The 18,811-nt window shown below is 33.0% G+C and overlaps 1 protein-coding gene across 1 annotated transcript in view; it reads left to right on the forward strand.

Moving 5' to 3' along the window:
* The first annotated feature begins 3,946 nt into the window (after positions 1-3,946).
* Positions 3,947-18,811, forward strand: part of LOC134270077 (prostaglandin E2 receptor EP4 subtype-like) — a 31,511-nt gene continuing 16,646 nt past the window's right edge. The window contains exon 1 of the mRNA XM_062752254.1: positions 3,947-4,176. The gene's annotated coding sequence lies outside the window, so the exon portion shown is untranslated. The remainder of the gene's footprint in view (positions 4,177-18,811) is intronic.

An 18,811-nucleotide genomic window follows, 5' to 3' on the forward strand; every position in this document is an offset into this window, starting at 1 on the left:
GAGTGTGTCCCAAATTCAACGCACTTTGAAAAAATTTTTCAAAGTGCATTGAATTTGACCCAATTTTAACACACTTTGCAAAAAATTTTCAAAGTGCATTGCCACAATGCTTAGAAGAGTGGATTAGTCTTTGAATTTTTCTCCTTAGTCTTGGAAAATGAAATAGATTTGGAAAATAGTTCATTCTTCAACAAAATAACAAATATGGACAAATCATACTTGGTAAAGGTTTATAGATGAAAACAAATTTGAGAATATGATAGCTTAGTGTAAAAAGTGTAATATAAACTTTACAAAAATATACTAAGCCAGGTAAATTTTATGAGGAAACGTACAATGGTGAAAAATCACATAGGCTGATACCAGCAAATTTGACCACCTCTTGACCTTACCTTGGAGTTTGACCTACTTTCACAAAGAAATACCACATTTTAACCTTGGTCATATCTTTTGAACAGTTGGAGCTAAGGCTTTCATAATTCGCATGTGTATTTATTCATTTTATTGTGACAAGATCATTCAGCTGGTTCATAATTTTGAACTTGACATAAAAGTTTGACCCATTTTTAAAGAAATAAACCTAAAGCTTGGTCATAAGTTTTTAAGTTAGAACTTCAGCTTTCATATTTAAAAGGTATATTCCTTGTAATAAGACCTTTCTTTGGGTACCAACACTTTTGACCTTAACTTTTGGAGTTTGACATGCATTTGAGAGAATTCAACCCTCGCTATAAGCTGCCATACGGGGGCATCAGTGCTTCACAAACACATCCTGTTTAAAGTAGTGTTTAATCTAGATGAAGGCATAAATTTTCCAGCCTAAAAAAATCCCAAGATTGTGCTTTATATTTTTAGCAATTTATTTCTAGCAGGAAGTGGAAGGGTTTTTATGCGCGGGGATCGAAAGATCCGGGTCGTAAATTGATTTCGTCATGTCTGTCTGTTCGTCTATCTTTTATCAACTTTAACCTTCGTCATAACTTTTGAACCTCGAGAGATAGAGACTTCATATAGGTACGCATACTCCACTAATTAAGCTCTTTCATATGACACCAAGGTCAATAATCTTGTGACCTTGACTTTGACCCTATATGCAAAATGTTTTTTTCGAACTTTCGCCATAACTTTTGAACCAAAAAAGATAGAGAATCCATATTTTAAATGCATGTTCCACTAATCAAGTTCTTTCAACTGACACCAAGGTCAATGACCTTGTGACCTTTAATGTGACCTAGATGCTATAAAATTGCTTTTTCGAACTTTGTTGCCGCCGGATGCATAGTGTTTCAAACACATCGTGTTTTCATATGAAAATATATTTGTTCAGCATCTTTGAATCACTCAAATGACAGAAATGCTGGTCATTTTTGTGTGAAAATAGATTACACATGTATTCTTTTGTTTCTTCACAGCTTATCTTGCATTATACAAAATCGATGAAGCGTACTGGGTATAAGCAATATTAATGTCACAAGTATGCAACATCTCTGATTTTTCTGCACAGACATATTAATCTGTTTTCTTCTGTGAACATAATCATGAAATATCTCACAATTCTAATGATATCTTTTCATCGTACTTCTTTTCGAAATTTGAAAGAAAATATTGAATGAACTTTCTAACCAATTTTTGTACATGTATATTGAATTTCACTCTCTTGAAATACACCGTCCATTTGTAAGCCATTAAAATTGCAAAAATATTTCTGTACATTTGATCGTATCTAGTTCATTGGAGAAGAACGAACCTAAACATATTCTTGCATAAAACGGCAAAGGAAAATCAATACATTTTGGTTTTTAATTGAACCTTTTTCCATTGAAAATCTCAACTTTAGCAAATTTTTAAGTATAAATGCATTAAGGACTCCTTCTTCTTCGAAAAGATATAAACATACCTTTAGTTTAAAAACAATAAAACACATCTCATCGACAGACATCAGTCTAATAGGTCAAATGTTGCAGCACTATCGGTAAACATCTGGCTAATAGTTCAACATAATAGCATTATTACATTCTTATATTGTCATCTTTTGCCACAAAAAATCGTATCATTTAAATCATTCTTTGTTTTTAATTAATTAATTGGATGATTAATGACTTATGTACAACAAAAATAGCAATATTTAAGACGTACAATATACAAAAAAAATAAGAGACAGTTATACCAGCAATTTTGTGTTCCAAGACAAAGCAATGAATCCCTCCACCTTTATTTTGGTGTGATTAGCTTTCTTGTTACAATCCTTTTCGATCAATTCACATTTTACTTTATCACCGTTTCGCGCTCTGCAGAAGATCCAAACGCAACACTGTTCCTCCGTAACACCCCCAAAGCCACCGGCGAAAGTGACCGCGAACGATTGGCAGGTGGACACAGACTTGCGCGTCGTCCTCTAGGAACTTCCTCCGATAGTTCTCCTATCTCAGGTAAAACGGACATCCGCCGTGCATTTGCAAGAAGAGAAGTCCACTCGGGGGGTTCGCCATGATGTATGTGGGCTATTGTATTCCTCCGCCGGCCGTGGTACTTTTGTTTGGGCTTTTCTTCTTTGTTTTCCTCGTCTGATTTTTCGTCGTCTTTGTTTTTTCCGGTTACGTCTGTTATAACTAACTGGAAAGCAGGAGAGCCTCTGGGAATTTCTTTTTCCTCAAACTTCAATTTCGGATTAGTTACACCTTCAAAAATGTCTTCTAAGCTTCCTCTAGCACTCATTTTGTGATGACAGTTGGCTACTCGAATCATACACACTGGGAAGACAATTTTTACTTAGATGTGTTTAAACACATTGATCTCGATCTCTTATCTCTGTGTAGATAGACTGTATTTTTTATAATGTAGCGCAGTTAATTGTAAAACATAACAATAGCTAGAGATTTAAACACATTGCAAACGGCAGAGCATTTTAACAACAATTCTTGATTATAATTGGCAGGTACAGGTAAATAGATATCATTTTCGGGAGTAGATTTTTTTTCAACAAACAAAGTTTGAGAGGAATTTAATCTTGTTTTACCAGTAGCTTGGATATTGGAAGTATGAAAGATTTTGAAGATAAAATTGTCAAATTCGAAACTTTGATCAAATTTCCTTTGTGGTGCTATGAATTAATGTGTCCCATTTGTCAAAGTAAAATAGATGTGCAGTTAAAAGCTATCACAGAGAACGTCCAATATTGAATTTTCCCTTACTGATCCTTTTACGTAAATCTGCATAAAAGTGAATGGATATTAAACCGTATTTTAGAAACTGAACAATCCACTTTTCACCTTGTCAAAATGCTTGATTTTAAATGTATTGCTAAAGGAACAATGTTAGATGTTTTTTAAGATCATAGTTTATTTGGAGATTCAAGTACACAGCATTAAAATGTTCTTACCTCAAAGGCTCTTTTACCCGCCCACAAATTCTAAATCTTGTTTGATGAATGGCTTGTTTTAGAGTAATAAGTAAAAGTGTAATGGATACAAGTTAAACAGATTAATCATGTAATAATTAAGTTATTTTTTAAAAAACTGTAAACAAATATTATTTTTTTAAATTTAATTTTTTTTTTCATCGGTTTTACGACTTTGACAGTACTTAAACGATTTATTTGGGATATTTTAGTTTATTTATTGGCTAAGATTAATTTATTTCTTGAATGTACCAAGGTAAATTTAAAGCATGATTTAAGACCCATGCCCCATTAAAGACTCCAGTTCTTGTAATTATCAAAGAACTGATTTTACGTATAATCCGGAAGAAAAGGATGATTATTTCTGATAACCAGATCCCTATAGTAGGAACAGATGCTTCATATAAAGGATGTTTTCAACGTTATCACTTGCAATATCAGTGAAGAAAATTTCTAACAGTGTTGTATATATTCCGGCAAAAGTACATTGTGTTAACAATGAGTCAATGTCATTGGGAAACTTTGCAAATTCTTGTACATTTTATCATTAATATAAAACATTGCATTGAGGTTGACTATGAAGAAGATTTTCATAAATGCAAAGTCAGTTGTTCCTCTTAGCTTGAATTGTGTCTATTTTCGAACAAACTGAAAGTTGGTATTATGTGCATTTCCCAAGTGACAGATCTTATCTACCAAAGCAGAACAATTCATACCTTGTTTGTATATGGATATTTAACATTCTTTTTTACCTGTTGGCGATGACAGTGCAAACACAGGTTTGAGTTTTTTTAATTTTAAATTTTGTTTTGTCTTTAGGGTATTTAAACTTAAAGTTTATAGATATTTTATACTATCTAATATGGCCATATGACAAATTGGTTTGAAAAAAATGGTATGGCAACTAATGGGGTATAGAAGAACCTCGACAGATATCATGATTTCAATTACTGGTAATATCGAAATGACGTGTAATGTAAAAGCGTCAGTGCATTGAAGAAAGTTTGAATTGCATCAAACCATGGTCATAGTCATTGCCCTTATTACGAAAACGAGACATGTACTGAATCTATTACGTATCCTAGCAACATTTGTAGCTCATGTGTCATTCATTAGGAAATTCCTTACAAAAACTTATGATTCTTAACCACCAAATCGATCTTGGTAAAGATAATATTGGAGCCATGCTCAAAATTAACCTGGTTTTGGACAACTTCCTTGCTAAAATCTGAGAAATAGACACTGTACAGATTACATGAAATGTCTTCACGGAGAAGCAAAAAAATGATCCCTCAGGTTTTACAGAATCTTAAAGATAAAATCTTAAATAACAAGTAATCTACGTACTTTGAGTACCATGTAAATTGTAAACAGTGAAATGACTTACTTCAAATTTATTTTACAACCACTTCAAAAACATTATCTTATAATGTGTCATTCAGGGAACAAACGTTTTGTGTTGAATCCCTATACATATACTTGGGTATTACCGTATATTTTGCTTAGTATATATTGATCAAACTAAATAAACAGTGTGCACATGATAAAGATGATTTTAGAGCTTTGGACGGGGTTGGGGGTTATGGCTTAGCTTATAGTTATAGTCAAACTTCATAAAGAGTTTGGTCATTACAAGTAGAAACCAGGCATGGGGAGCATAAAACTTACACCAGCTCACTATCGATCTTGGTCTCACTTTTTCCAAAATAATAAATAGTAGAAAGGTGAGACTGAGATCAAAAGTGAGATCGTCTTAGTTTTTTTATTTTGGTCACCAGGCCAGATGTCTCTGATGAGATACCACACTAGCTCTACTGGTTTGTATTTAGAAGCACTTGCACTTGCAGATAGAATAATTTATCGTTAAGGTAGGTTCGTGTTTTTAAAAAAAAAATCGGTCAAACTAAGATATTTTTAAAATCATATTTCAATATACCTTAAATAACTCATAAGCAAACGAAATCACTAAAAATCCATACAGGCTGACTTTCATGCCCCTTGTCTCAGGGTATATAACAGCCAAAATTTACATACAGAAGTTTAATTTCATATTTTATTTTCTTATGCACCACATTACATTAAAGAGCAAGGTATGATAACGGCCAAATGTGGCCCTTATTTAATGTAAAAATCAGAACACAGTTAAAAATGTGATAGTTTGTAGTTAAGGGGTCCCGACCCTCTGCTATAATATTCACTTTAGAAAATTTAAAATTTGTAATATTGATTTTCATAAACAACAATAAACATTTCAAAATCATGTTAAAAAAATAATCATGAAGCGATGCTTCCTAAGTCAGAAAATCACCAATGTTGTGGTAAGAAAAAAAGTACATCTGTGAGGAGGAGTTATCTTTCTTCTTAATATTTCTTCATGTTAAAAAAATGTCATACTAGTAAAAATTCTGTATTAAGTACTTGAAACATTAAGCCATATTTAAAATGGTCCTTAAAAAGATACATCTTAGTCAATTTATAAGGCTTTTGAAGTTGGATTTAAATGTTTTATTGTTAAATATAATAAAACAATTAGAAAGAAATTGGCAAAAGAAATAGAAAGTAGTGTTTCCATCATATGTTAGATTTCATCGAATTGACTACTTAGAGTTCTCAATTAGGAAACCCTGATTAAGGAAACTGTGAGTAGTATTCATATTTTGTACTTTGAAAATTATCTGTCTTATCAGAGGGTCGGTACTCCTTAAGAACTTAAAATGATGCTTGTATTAAAACCAGCTCTAATTTGGATTCAAAGCTTACACGGAGGCAACAAGAGGATGCAGAAGTCGGGCATTTCCAAAATTTCCTCAATTCTCGTCGAATTTCGTCAAATTGGAGACATTTTTCACTTCCGGAAACGTAAAGCTCAAGCTTGTCTAGCTGAGATTTTTATACATAAGATGCATCTGATACTAGTGTATGCAATAATTTGGTAGATAAGCAAGCTTTTGCTCTATATTACTGAACCAAAATATGCTCTAAAATCGATAAATATTTTTATAAAAGTGAGAAAAATTGACATATTTTCTTATCTTCCTGTGACCTCTGTGTATCTAATAACTTAGAACCAATAATCATTTTGTGACAGGGGTAACAAAATATTTTTAAAAGATAAACTATTGTATCAGTCTAAAAGAACCCCTAAACCAGGGGCCAAAAGGGGGTTTAGCCAATCTTGTCCTTTATGTGAAAATAAGTTTCACCGGAAGTGGAGCAGTCTTGAAAAATTCTTAGGCTCTTGGAGGTGTAAAACGTGTATTTCTCTCGAAATTTAAATGTAAATGCATTGATAAAGGATTTATTTTTTTTCACGTTCATTTAAAAATACTTTAAAAATATGTGTTTCATAAAAATAATTACACACAATTATCAAAAACAAGTTGTGAAGTGCAAGTGTTAAAAAATAATCAATCATTTGTAGACAATAGACGGACAGTCACATGACTTTATCCGAATTCCCGCTTTCACGAACTAACATCGGGCACTCTTAGTCTAGCCGTCAAACTGGTTAGATGTCGATCCATTTATTCTATACTGTAATCAATTTTTGTCCCCCGCTTAAAAAGTGGGGGACACTAATTTTTGGTTTGTCCGTCCGTCTTTCTGTGTGTCTGTAACGCTTTCGTTTCCACACGATATCTCGAGAACCCTTTGAGCTTTCGCTTGAAATTTTGCATAGCAACTCTCTATGGAGTAAAGAAGAACCCTATTGATTTTGAGGTCAAAGGTCAAGGTCATAAATTCGTAAATTCTGTCTGTTATAACACTATCGTTTCCGCGCGATATCTCGAGAACCCTTTGAGCTTTCGGAATTAAATTTTACATAACAACTCCCTGTGGCCTAAGAAAAGCCCTTTTGATTTTGAGGTCACAAGGTCAGAGTTCAAGGTCGTTAATGTATACATTCTGTTTGTGTGTAACACTATCGTTTTCGGGCGATATTTCAAGAAGATTTTGAGCTTTTGCAATGAATTTTATACAAAACTCCCTAGAGCCTCTCTCGTCCCTCTCAAAGTGTCCCGCCCCGTTTGTTTAATTAGAAGTGTCACTTGGCACTATTTTTAGCACAGGGGCATGTGGAGAATAATTACGTATAATACAGGTTGTCGGCGGACTTTTCATTCTTATTACATCTTTTAGTCTAGAACTGTTTAATACAGGCTAAATTAGGCACCATGCATTGTGTAAAATTTTGACAATAGCGAATATATAATAAATATATACATGTATGTGACCTAATGTTTGCATATAATTTGCGACATTTAAAAAGTGGCTTTGGGTGTAGTGGTAAATGTATGCCTCTCGCTTCATCATTACAGTGTGAGAGATATTCTATTTAAAAAGAATCTTCCATTCACATAATAAAGAATAAGCAATCAAATCTTTATATCCATATTGGCATTTTTATTTGCACAATATACATGTACACATTTAAAAGTTTTACAAATTCAGTCAGGGGGGGGGATCCGACCTCCCCCCCCCCCCGAACTGCGCATGGTCTTTCCCTAACCGGGGGACACAAATTCTCTGAATTAGCTTGTTTAATTTTGTTCTGCTATAAGGCTGGTTAAAATCTGGGAACATATTTGAAATATTTGAATTAAATTGTATGGACGCTGTGGCCTACAATCCTCAGCATTGAGCAAGAATTATATAACTAGAATTTTCTAAGGAATAGTATTACGCACCTGTCGCCATTTACATCATCATTAAAGATAAATAATTCAAAGAGAAGTAAGCTTTTCATTTGCAACTGACATGCAATGAGTGAAATTTTTTAAAATTATCATTAGACGGGTCATGTGACCCGTCTATTAGTTTATTGTCAGCTGTGGCCTCAAAACGGAAGCTGTGTTGAGAGCAAATGAATTAAATCTACGCTTAAAAAAAAGGAGTGCTGAAATTGTTTCGATCAAAGTACAAAAATCCTAGATCAGACTAAAGTCAGTTATATGAAGATTGTTTTCCTCAAATGAGGGAAGCATTTGGAAAGAACAAAGTACGGTATTAGCCAAAAAATGCTGCGTTTCAGATCTGCTCCGTTCAAAACATTTTAAAAAGCCTAGGGTTTTTAAAATTAAATATACAGCTCAACGCACTTTCTAAGCTCACATAGTTTTTCACACAAATTAAGGTCACATTGTTATTATGCGATATTGTGTAACGAGTCAACAAAATACGTTTTTAAAGTGATATCTTCCGTATTTTGTAAGTTTATTTAACTAACTTAAAATATTATTCACACATAATTATTAGTGAGATCTCGATATACTCTTGGCGGATGGATTGTGATACATGTAGTTCTCAAATGTTTTTTTTTCATGGTTACTCGTTAAATGTAGCTGTCTATTTACCTGTTCTTTTAAAAGCAGTTCTTTGCCTTGCATTGACTCAAAAACGGTGCAAATCATGTAACTTTTGTATTTCTGTACAATAACATGACTCTATAGAGCGCAAGATGATAATAGTATTTCTCATTTGTTCGGCTGCATTTTTTACATGTTAAAGAGCTGGACAACTTTTCTAAATGTTTATTAGCCATGCACTTTTTAAAAAATGTCAATATTTTTATCCGATTTCCTTTCATATCATTGTACACACTCCCACGACGAGTATGGAAAATGTGCAAATTACGTCGAAAATACTGGTGTTGCTAAAACGCGGAACGGAACGGAAAATAAATGTAAAGCAAAGATCCTTGATTCGATATAAATCAGACATAAAAGGCAATATTCATCATATAAAAGTCATATCTAATAAAAACAAAAAATAATCAGAAAATGTGATATATTCGTGAATCGTGCACCCCTCATAACTTGCGCATGTACATGCGATGGTCAATAAAATACATACTGTGCTATGTGTACTAACTAGTAATAATCTGTCAAACGTTTCGTTCAAACCATTTTTTAAGAATGCTCATTTAAAAACAAAAAATCTTGTATTGAAATACAAGGAATACAATTGTGAATTATGAAAACCCCTGTTCTAACTGTTCAAAAGTAATTATTATGACAAAGGTTTAAGGTTTTTTTTAAAGTATGTCAAACTCTTAGGCCAAGGTCAAAAAATATTTATACTATCTGAAAGGTCTTGTCACAATAAATACTGCAGTGTGAAAGCCCTGGCTCCAACTATTCAAAAGTTAAAGCTCAGGTTGAAGTGTGGTGTTTTTTGTAAAGCAATTAATACATGTAGCATGTTTAACTTTTCCCATAAATTGTTTTTAGTATACGTCTAAATGTTTTACGGCAAAGTGAGCAAGCTTTATCACAGGGGCCATTAAATGATATATTAATTTTACTACATTTAAGATTTACGGTATGCAAATTAATTTTACGAATTATGTTCAGCTTTAATTATTATTAGTCCATTTTAGTACACCTATACAGATGTTAAATTTCATTTGGTGTGGTACACTCTTATTGCATATTGTACATTCTTTAATTTGAGCTGAATTTGCACAGTAGTTCAAGGTCAAAAGGGAAGAGATGAAATCGTTGGTTTTTTTTAAACGACATGACCATGGTTACTAATTATACAAAAATATCTGTGAAATTTTCTATTCTGTTTATTGTTGTTGCAAACTTAAATTTCCAAGAACAACTTTTCTCTTCCTTTGTTATAAATTCAAACCAGTAAAGCTAGAGTCTCGTGAGAGACATTTGGTTTTATATTAAAATGACATGGACATGTGTAATACACATATTTAACTTTAAAATGTCAAAAATATGCTTATGCCGAAACTTTGAACTATTGAAAGAAGAGGGAAATGGTCGTAAGGACCATAACTTTTCTCTTGTACAAAGTGGCATGGATGCCCATTACATGAATCTTTTGACAGTTTCTGAAATGAAGGCCTTCGATATATGCAGGGTCAAACTCTCTGGCGAGAGTAAAATGATTTTGAAATGTGTTCCAGAGAGAGAGAGTGCAGACAACGCAAATATTAGTTAGTTTCCTACGTTAAAAAAAGGGTCAAATGTTAGGCGCAGGATATATAATAGCTTTTTCACTTAAGAAGGCATTCTTTTATTCGAAGTTTTCTGGCGAACAAAGAATGCATGCAAAAAGCCTTTAAAATAAATTTGTCTCTTTTTCATTGCTGAAGTACGGTAACTTGATACGATTAAATTTTACGTATTGCGTCTTAACTGCATGAATAAAATCTAGTTATATGACACATATTTTTATCGACTTAACATAATATACGACATTAACAATAAATTTCTTATTATAGGATATATTCTTAAAAGATTACATGATGAAAATTGAAGTTACTGTAATGAATGCTTTTAAAAACCCTCGTAATATCTATGATATTGCATTTTACCATTTTCATTAAATCTACATCGTATGTTTGTTTTTTGAAAAATTCCCGACTCTTCTTTCTTATGCTTAGTGATATAAAAAAAAAAATTAAGGCTGGCTGTTCAAGTTTTTTTCCCAAGTACTTTAACTTCTGGTTTATTCACAATGTTCCAAGAAGATCAAATCCAATGTCAACTTCCTGTTTATATGTGTGTCCGTTTTATACATTACAAATTTTCTTCGCAGTTTTCTCAGCAACTACTCATGGCAGATGCTTGCAATTTTAACACAGTCTTCCCAAAGGCATGTCATATAATTGGATTCATTTTTGTTGAAATCTGATGTCAACTTCTTGTTCATCTGTGCGTTAGTCCGTACCATACATAACAATAATTTTTGTCGCAGTTTTCTCGACAACTACTCAATACAGATGCTTGAAATTCTAGCACATACTTTTTTGAGGTATGCCATATGATTGGATTATTTCATTTTTATGTGAATCTGATGCACCTGCCTCATGGCTGCCTGTAATTGAACTTGTGTATAATAACATGATTGTGTATATTCACATCACAGCGTGGGTAATACTAGAGCAGGGATAATACTTGTGAGCATTGGTTAAGAGACTTGTTTTCGACAAGGAACATTCTGTTTTTTAAGAAAATCATTAAGCGTTTTCAAAATAATCGCGTGCGTTAACAATGTTAAAGTAACCGATATCAGCCTGTGCATACAGTGGAGCCTCATTTATCCGGACGCTTTGGTTCCTAGTCAGTTTGTCCGGATATGTGAAGCGTCCGGATATCTGAATTACCAGTAGCCTGGTTCCCTGTCCCTGTTATGCTTCGTATATTCCGCGTCACTAGGCAAGGATGAGACAGGGGACCAGGCTAAATTACCAGTTAAAAGAGACAAAATAACATTGAAAAATTCCGTTCCAATGAAATATCGTCCGCATACTGAAGCGTCCGGATATCTGAAGGTCCACTGTATTTTGACTGGCACTGAAGTTTCCGAATTGAAACGTACATTTTAGACGGACATTGCACACGTTTCGCTCATGAGCATACTTTTTTCTATAAATGTACAAAAAGGCAAATATCAAAGGGAGTCATGGGCTTTGCCTTGATTAATATAAAAAACAAGATGTGTTTGTAAAACACTGATGCCCCCGTATGACAACATAGCGAATGTTAAATTTTCTCAAGTGCAAGTCTATCATGTTGATACCCAAAGTAAGGCTTTCTTACAAGAAATATAAATGTGAAATATAAAACCCTAGTACCACCTGTTCAAAAATAATGGCCAAGGTTAACGTTTTATGAAGGTAGGTCAAACTCCAGATCCAAGGTCAAAGGGTCAAGGATGCTCATATCGAATGAAAAGTCTTGTCACGAAGAATACATATGTGAAGTATGACATTCCTAGCCCTTACCGTTCAAAAGTTTTTTAAAAATAGGTCAGTCTCCAAAGGTCAAGGTCAAAGTTGTTGGTATCAAATGAAAGGTCTTGTCACAAAGAAATTCGTATATGAAGTATGAAAGTCCTGGTCCTTACAGATCAAAAGTTATTGCCAAGGTTAACCTTTTGTAAAAGTAGGTCAAACTCCAAGGTCAACGTCTAAGGGTCAACGTTGTTAGTATCCAATGCAAGGCCTTGTCACAAGGACTATATATGTGAGGTATGAAAGCCCTGGCTCTAACCTTTCAAAAGTTATGATCAAGGTTTAAGCTTTTCTAAAGTAGGTCAAACTCCAATGTGAAGGTCAGAGGGTCAAAGTTTTTGGTATCCAATGAAGGGCCTTCTCCCAAGGGTTACATACGTGAAGTATGAAAGCCCTAGCCCTTATCGTTCAAAAGTCATGACCAAGGTTAAAGTTTTTTCATAGGTACGGAAATCTCCAAGGTCAAATGTGACGGTATGCAATGACAGGTCTTGCCACAAAAAATACATATGTGAAGTAATAAAGTCCTGGCATCTACTGTTCAAAAGATATGATAAAATTAAAACTTTAAAATTTTTGTGTAAAAGTGGGTCAAACTCCAAGGTCAAAAGGTCAAATTTGGTGGTACCGAAAGAAAGGTCTTTTCACAAGTAATACACATGTGACATATGAAAGTCATAGCTCCACTGAATTAAAAGTTATGGGCAAGGTTAAAGTTTTTGCGGACAAACAGACAGACAGACGGACGGACACGACAAAAACTATATATCCCCGAAACTTCGTTTATGGGGGCATAAAAACGAATACACACTGTAGTATGAAAGATTTTCAATTGCTCCTAAAGATGGAGGAAAGGAAGCGATAGAGCATACTCAGAAGTGGGTACTTTCATGTTTGTGTGGAAAAGGCCGAGTCAAACTTGGGTACAAGCTGATGTCGGCCATCGTGATCCACTAAATCTAGTATAATTGCTGAATCGTAAATAGTGTTACTGATTGAGGAAATGAATATTATTGATTCCACTTTGTTATAGCTAAGTCCCCATGTCTACATAATAAATATTGCTGTAAAGGAGCCCCATACATGTAGGTGCAAAATTTATATACTAGTAGTTTATCATTACAGTATAGCACTTGAATATCTTAAGGTCAGACGACACGTTCCTTAAAAATACATGATTTTTCCCAAGAATTTGTCATTGAAGTCAAAGTACTTATACAAGTTTCCTCACAAAAAATAGGACACCTTACCAGGCATTTGAACAAGATATCACATGGTGATATTTCTTATATATCACATATGGGTTCTGAATGGCCTTAATCACAATTTTTCATGTACTTACATTTAAAAACATGTGAAAAATGTAGAAAACAAAAGGGAATGAGAAATATGCATTTTTTTTTTTCATACAATACCAAGAAATACAAAATATATCTGAGGAATGTGTCGTCTGACCTTAAGTTCATATTGAAAGACTTACGTAATGCAGTTTAATTTGTTTTCGTGCCCTAAAGCGTTAATGAAAAATTTATTGATGAAAATTTATGAGAAAAAAAGGAAAAGTTTTTTTCTTTTAAATTATGATCTAAGAAACATAAATGTGCCAGAATTATCATTTTATTCTCCTTGTTATACACTTATGCAGTGTAAAAATAAGAGGAAAGCGTTATTTTTATGTGAACAGGATATCTAATACTGTTTAATTTTCTTACAAATACAAAAAGTATAACCTTCATTAATAGTTACCATTTTGGGCTTTTTGCTTTATCAGTGTACATGCAATAGACTCTTGTTTTTGAGAAGATGCGTAATCGGTTTATTTCCGCTTTGGATGAAATCGAAGTATTTAGTATTCAAGTTCGAAGTGTTATAATAATCATAATATGCTCACTAAACAAATTGGAACAATTCATCCAGTTATCGCTGATCACACCTCATTTATTCAACAAAATCGGGGCATCACTCTTCCGAGAAGCGAGATGGCAATTCTGAACCTGTAAATCGTGACAATACTTGCCTCCCACCGATATTCTCTTGCGTAACTGCAATGCGACAACGCTCGGATACTATAATTAGGAAGTCCCGAGGGACAGAACAATATTGACTGTAAGTTTCGTCAGGAATTTTCTAATTCTGTGGATGTTGATGAAAATATCTCAATTGAATTCCGGAATTAACCTATAAAGCCCTTTGAGTCTTGAATTTAAAAAAGAAACATTAAACTGCAGATACGTGCAATCAAGCATTCTTTTATAAAAATGATGCCATTTTCAGTTGAAAATGATACGAAATTATTGAATTATTTTCTGGCAGAGCAATTATCTTTTAGACTGACAATTATTAATTTGTCAACCATTTGAATTTGTTTAGAAAACATCAATCTTAATTTTTTACATTATGTAACGTATATGTATTATTAATACATGTATTTACATGGAATCAATTACCTGTTACCTTATAAAAATTCGATAAAATATTTTTTGTTTTAAAAGAAACATAATAAATCAGTTAATAAGATTTGTCGATAATCAATTTAATAAATATATGTACTTAGACATTTCCAATCACAACAATTTCGAAAATCTTATAAATTTACGGAAACATGTACCTTGCAAATGGTCAGATTTTTTGAGACAGAATTTGAAACGATTTGTTGTGACGCCTATTTGGGAAGTGATATCTTGCTATTTGATACTTTGAGTGAATTGACCATGAATAATTAAAGATTTTTTTTGTCCCGTAGGCAGCTGATCATTTTGATTAGTTAAAACAGCATCATGTAGGAAGTTATATATAAGCACACGACAAAATGGTTTTCCCAAAGACTTTCCGACTTCTTACTTGGATTCTAAATCTAATTAATAATCTCCACTCTTTCTTCTTTATTATCAAGTTGTGTTGTAGCGAATCAGTAGGTAAAAGATGCTTTAACTAAAAAAAACTTCATTTTACATATAGTGGCATCAAAGACGCGAATCATTTGGGCATAAATCCTCTCAGCATTTTTTTTTTGGGGGGGGGGGGGGAGGAGGAACGGAGGAATTGTAATATTTTCGTTTGTTTCTATCAACTCTCTATATGTCAGAGTGGCGATACAGTGACTGTATTTATGAGCAGTACAAAACAATTAATCTAAAGTTGGAATTTTGATTTATTATAAAACCAATATGTTTTGTTTCCGAGGATGCAACTAAACTATTACTTAACTTATAAAGTTAATGTAAGATCTTTACTTACTTATAAATAAAATCAAATGTTAAATGTTTACTAAAATACTTGCTAAACGAGTAATTCTCAGGTTGAATCATCTTATCTATATCTTTCAATATCTGGAATAAGGTAAATTATTAAAATATGACTTTCTAACCATAAAATTGCCATATTTACATTTGCTGATGCCTTGTCTTATGTAGCAATGCAAATCAGATTGAAATTCAATTTTCAATGACATGCAGTAGGTCACATAATCATAATTTATTTAAGAAATAAGAATGATATCATTTTTAGAGTTACAATACATTGGAATATGATATGAAGTCGATCACGTGATCAAATTCGATCACGTACCGACTTCATGTCATAACCCAATGAAATTCTAAAAAATGATATTTTATTTCTTATATTTACATTTTTTTTTTATTCGTGTTATAGAAATATATAGGTACTATTTAGACTTTGCTTTGGAAATGCAACATAACGTACCTTCAATATTAATGTACGACGTCATTTGACATCACAATCGGAACTTTCCAAATGACTCGTTTGCTTTCCAAACGGAAGAAAGTGTGATCATGTGATCAACTGCATGTCAATGAACATTGAATTTCAATTTAATTAGTATTGTTATAATTGTTATATAAGGAAAGACATTGACAAAGGTAAATATTGTGAATTGAAAACAAACCACATGAGCCATTTGGAAAGCTCCGATTGTGACGTCACATAGACTTGTCACGTAGGCATATTTCATGAAGCACGCTAGCGCTTCATGAAAAATATACCTACATGTACGTGCAAGTATGTGCGATTCACACACCAATAATTCACACAAAACTTTAAAACATTCCTTATATTTTACATGTTTGGAAGCAACTAAAAGATACTCAATATTTGAATTTCTCGCTGCCGTATATCGTTGCATTTTTACTAACGTCGCTGCAGCCTCATTGTGACGTCACGTTAACGCACGTTTCTCTGTGTATATTTCTACTCGTGAGTATACACGAAAATGGTTTACAAATCATTTTCACAGCTGGCTTACTAGAAAAACCCAGCAAATGTAAAAAATTTTCTTGGAACACGTATAAAAAGAAAATATAAATATAGGAAATCATTTTTAGAGTTTTATTGGCCTATGACATGAACGTACGTGATCAAATCGACGTAATTCCCTTAAGGTGACACGTTATAAAACTTGATCACGTGACCAACTTCATGTCATATCCTATTGAAACTCTAAAAATGATCACTAATTTCTTAAATGTTTGATTGGTTGATTGTATATTGTTTAACGCCGAGTCGGCAATATTTCAGCCACAAATATCGGAAATAAGTATTTTAATTATAGATCTATGTAAGTTTAATACATTTTATGTTATTTGATTAAGCGTTAAAATGAAAGTAAAATTTAATGACGAGAAATGTGAATCACATAGAATAAATTCTAAACACACTTTTTACACTGCTTATGTTGAGAATAAGTATTTTGATTATAGATCTATGTAAGTTTTATAATTATATTTTTATTTATTTGATTTAGGGTAAATATGAAAGACAGTTTGATGAGAAATGTGAATCATTTATAATAATTCTAAAAAACACCTTAACACTGCATTTGTTTTTAGAAGGTGACCCCGTCTTTTAGTTTACTGTCAGAGCCCTCAAAACGGAAGCCGTGTTTATAACACATGAATTAAATCTACGCTATATGAAAGAGTGCATAAATTGTTTTGATCAAAATATAAATATTCTGTATCAAACTGAAGAAAGTAATGTGAACTTTTTTTCTAAATCAAGTTAATGAAGCATTTTGTAAATATAAACTCAAAATATTGATTGTAAAACACAGCAGTAAACAAAGTACTTTCCTGCGTAGTATTATGACTGCGTACGCATCATCCATTGTTTACTTCCGGAAAAATATTAATTCGGACCAGTTGAAATTCGGACAATTCAAAAAGTTTTCTAAACTTATCAATTATTCAAATTTCTTTTTCAAATTAAATGAAAAACGAGAATTTATATTATTCAACGTTTTGTTTTTAGGTTTTTAATTGAAAAAATTATCAAAACTCGTAAAAAAAAAATCACATTTGTGAAATCTAGCATAAAAATTAATTTGACCCCGTCTTTCAGTACTGCCTCAGTACTTTGACTATTCTTGTTTTAGATCACCTGAGTCACTCAGATGACCTATTGTTATCTTTTTGTGCGTCGTCGTCCGCTGTGTGTTGTGTGTTAACATTTGAACATTTTCAGCTTCTTCTCTGAAACTGCTGAACTAATTTTAACATATGGCATCTATGGGTGAAGGGGAGCAAAAATTGTGAATTTCACCCCCACCCACCCCCCTTTAGGACCTGAGTGGTCTGGCCAAAACCATTAAACTGAACGCAATTTTTTAAAAAATTCTTCTTCTTTACTTCTGGACATCAAACATTCAAACTGTTGGCAATAATATAATGAGCATTAAGTCATCTACCAAAATTTGGAAATTCATGACCCCAGGGTCAGGGCTTCTAGTGCTAGGGTGGGGCTAAAAAGATTATTTAGAGAAAATGCATTATTTCTTTGAAGATCTTCTTCTCTGCTCATGAGAACTAGCTAAGTACATACCCGGTAGTTATGATGAGCAAGAATGCCTCTACCAGAATTGTGAATTTATGGCCCAAAGTCAGGGGTTCTGGTGTTAGAGCGGGCTTCTATTGACTATGAAATGCATTAAATCTTTGAAAATCTTATCTGCTTCTGGGTATTAAATAAACTAAATAAGTACATAGTTATGATGAGCACGAATGTCTCTTCTAAAATTGTGAATTTCATGGCCTATGGGTCAGGGGTTCTGGTGTTATGGTGGGTCTCTTTTGATTATTGGTGAAAATACATTTATTTAATTCTTCGAAAATCTTCTTTTATGCCTCTGACTATTAAACAAATGAAGTACATAGTTATAATAGGCAAGAATACCTCTTCCGAAATTATGAATTTTATGGCCCCAGGGTCAGGGGTTCTGGTGAAAGGGCGGGTTCTTTTGATTATATAGTGAAAATACATTAAATCTTTTAAAATTTTCTTCTCTGCTATTGGGTATTAAGCAGATGAACTACATGTACATGTACCTTTATAGTGATTATGAGCAAGGGCCCTTCTTTCAGAATTGTGAATTTCAAGGCCCCTTGGTCAGGGGTACCATAGAGAGGGGACTCTACTTATACACTGAAAATGAATTAATTGTTTGAAATCTGCTCCTTGGTATTAATTAAACATTTTTGATTAGCAAGGGTCCCTCTTCAAAAATTGTGAAATGTGCGGATCTAGAGTCAGAGGTTCATGCATGTGTGGTAGGGGCACTACTGATTATTGCTGAATATTACTGATTAGTTGAAAATCATTTTTGTTTCCTTACCTTGTCTATGAGTATTAAGTAACCAAACTAAGCA

This window comes from Saccostrea cucullata, unplaced genomic scaffold (genome assembly GCF_032062105.1).
Source record: "Saccostrea cucullata isolate Sc308-1 unplaced genomic scaffold, CSIRO_AGI_Scuc_v1 ctg1532, whole genome shotgun sequence".
Lineage (NCBI taxonomy): Eukaryota > Metazoa > Mollusca > Bivalvia > Ostreida > Ostreidae > Saccostrea > Saccostrea cuccullata.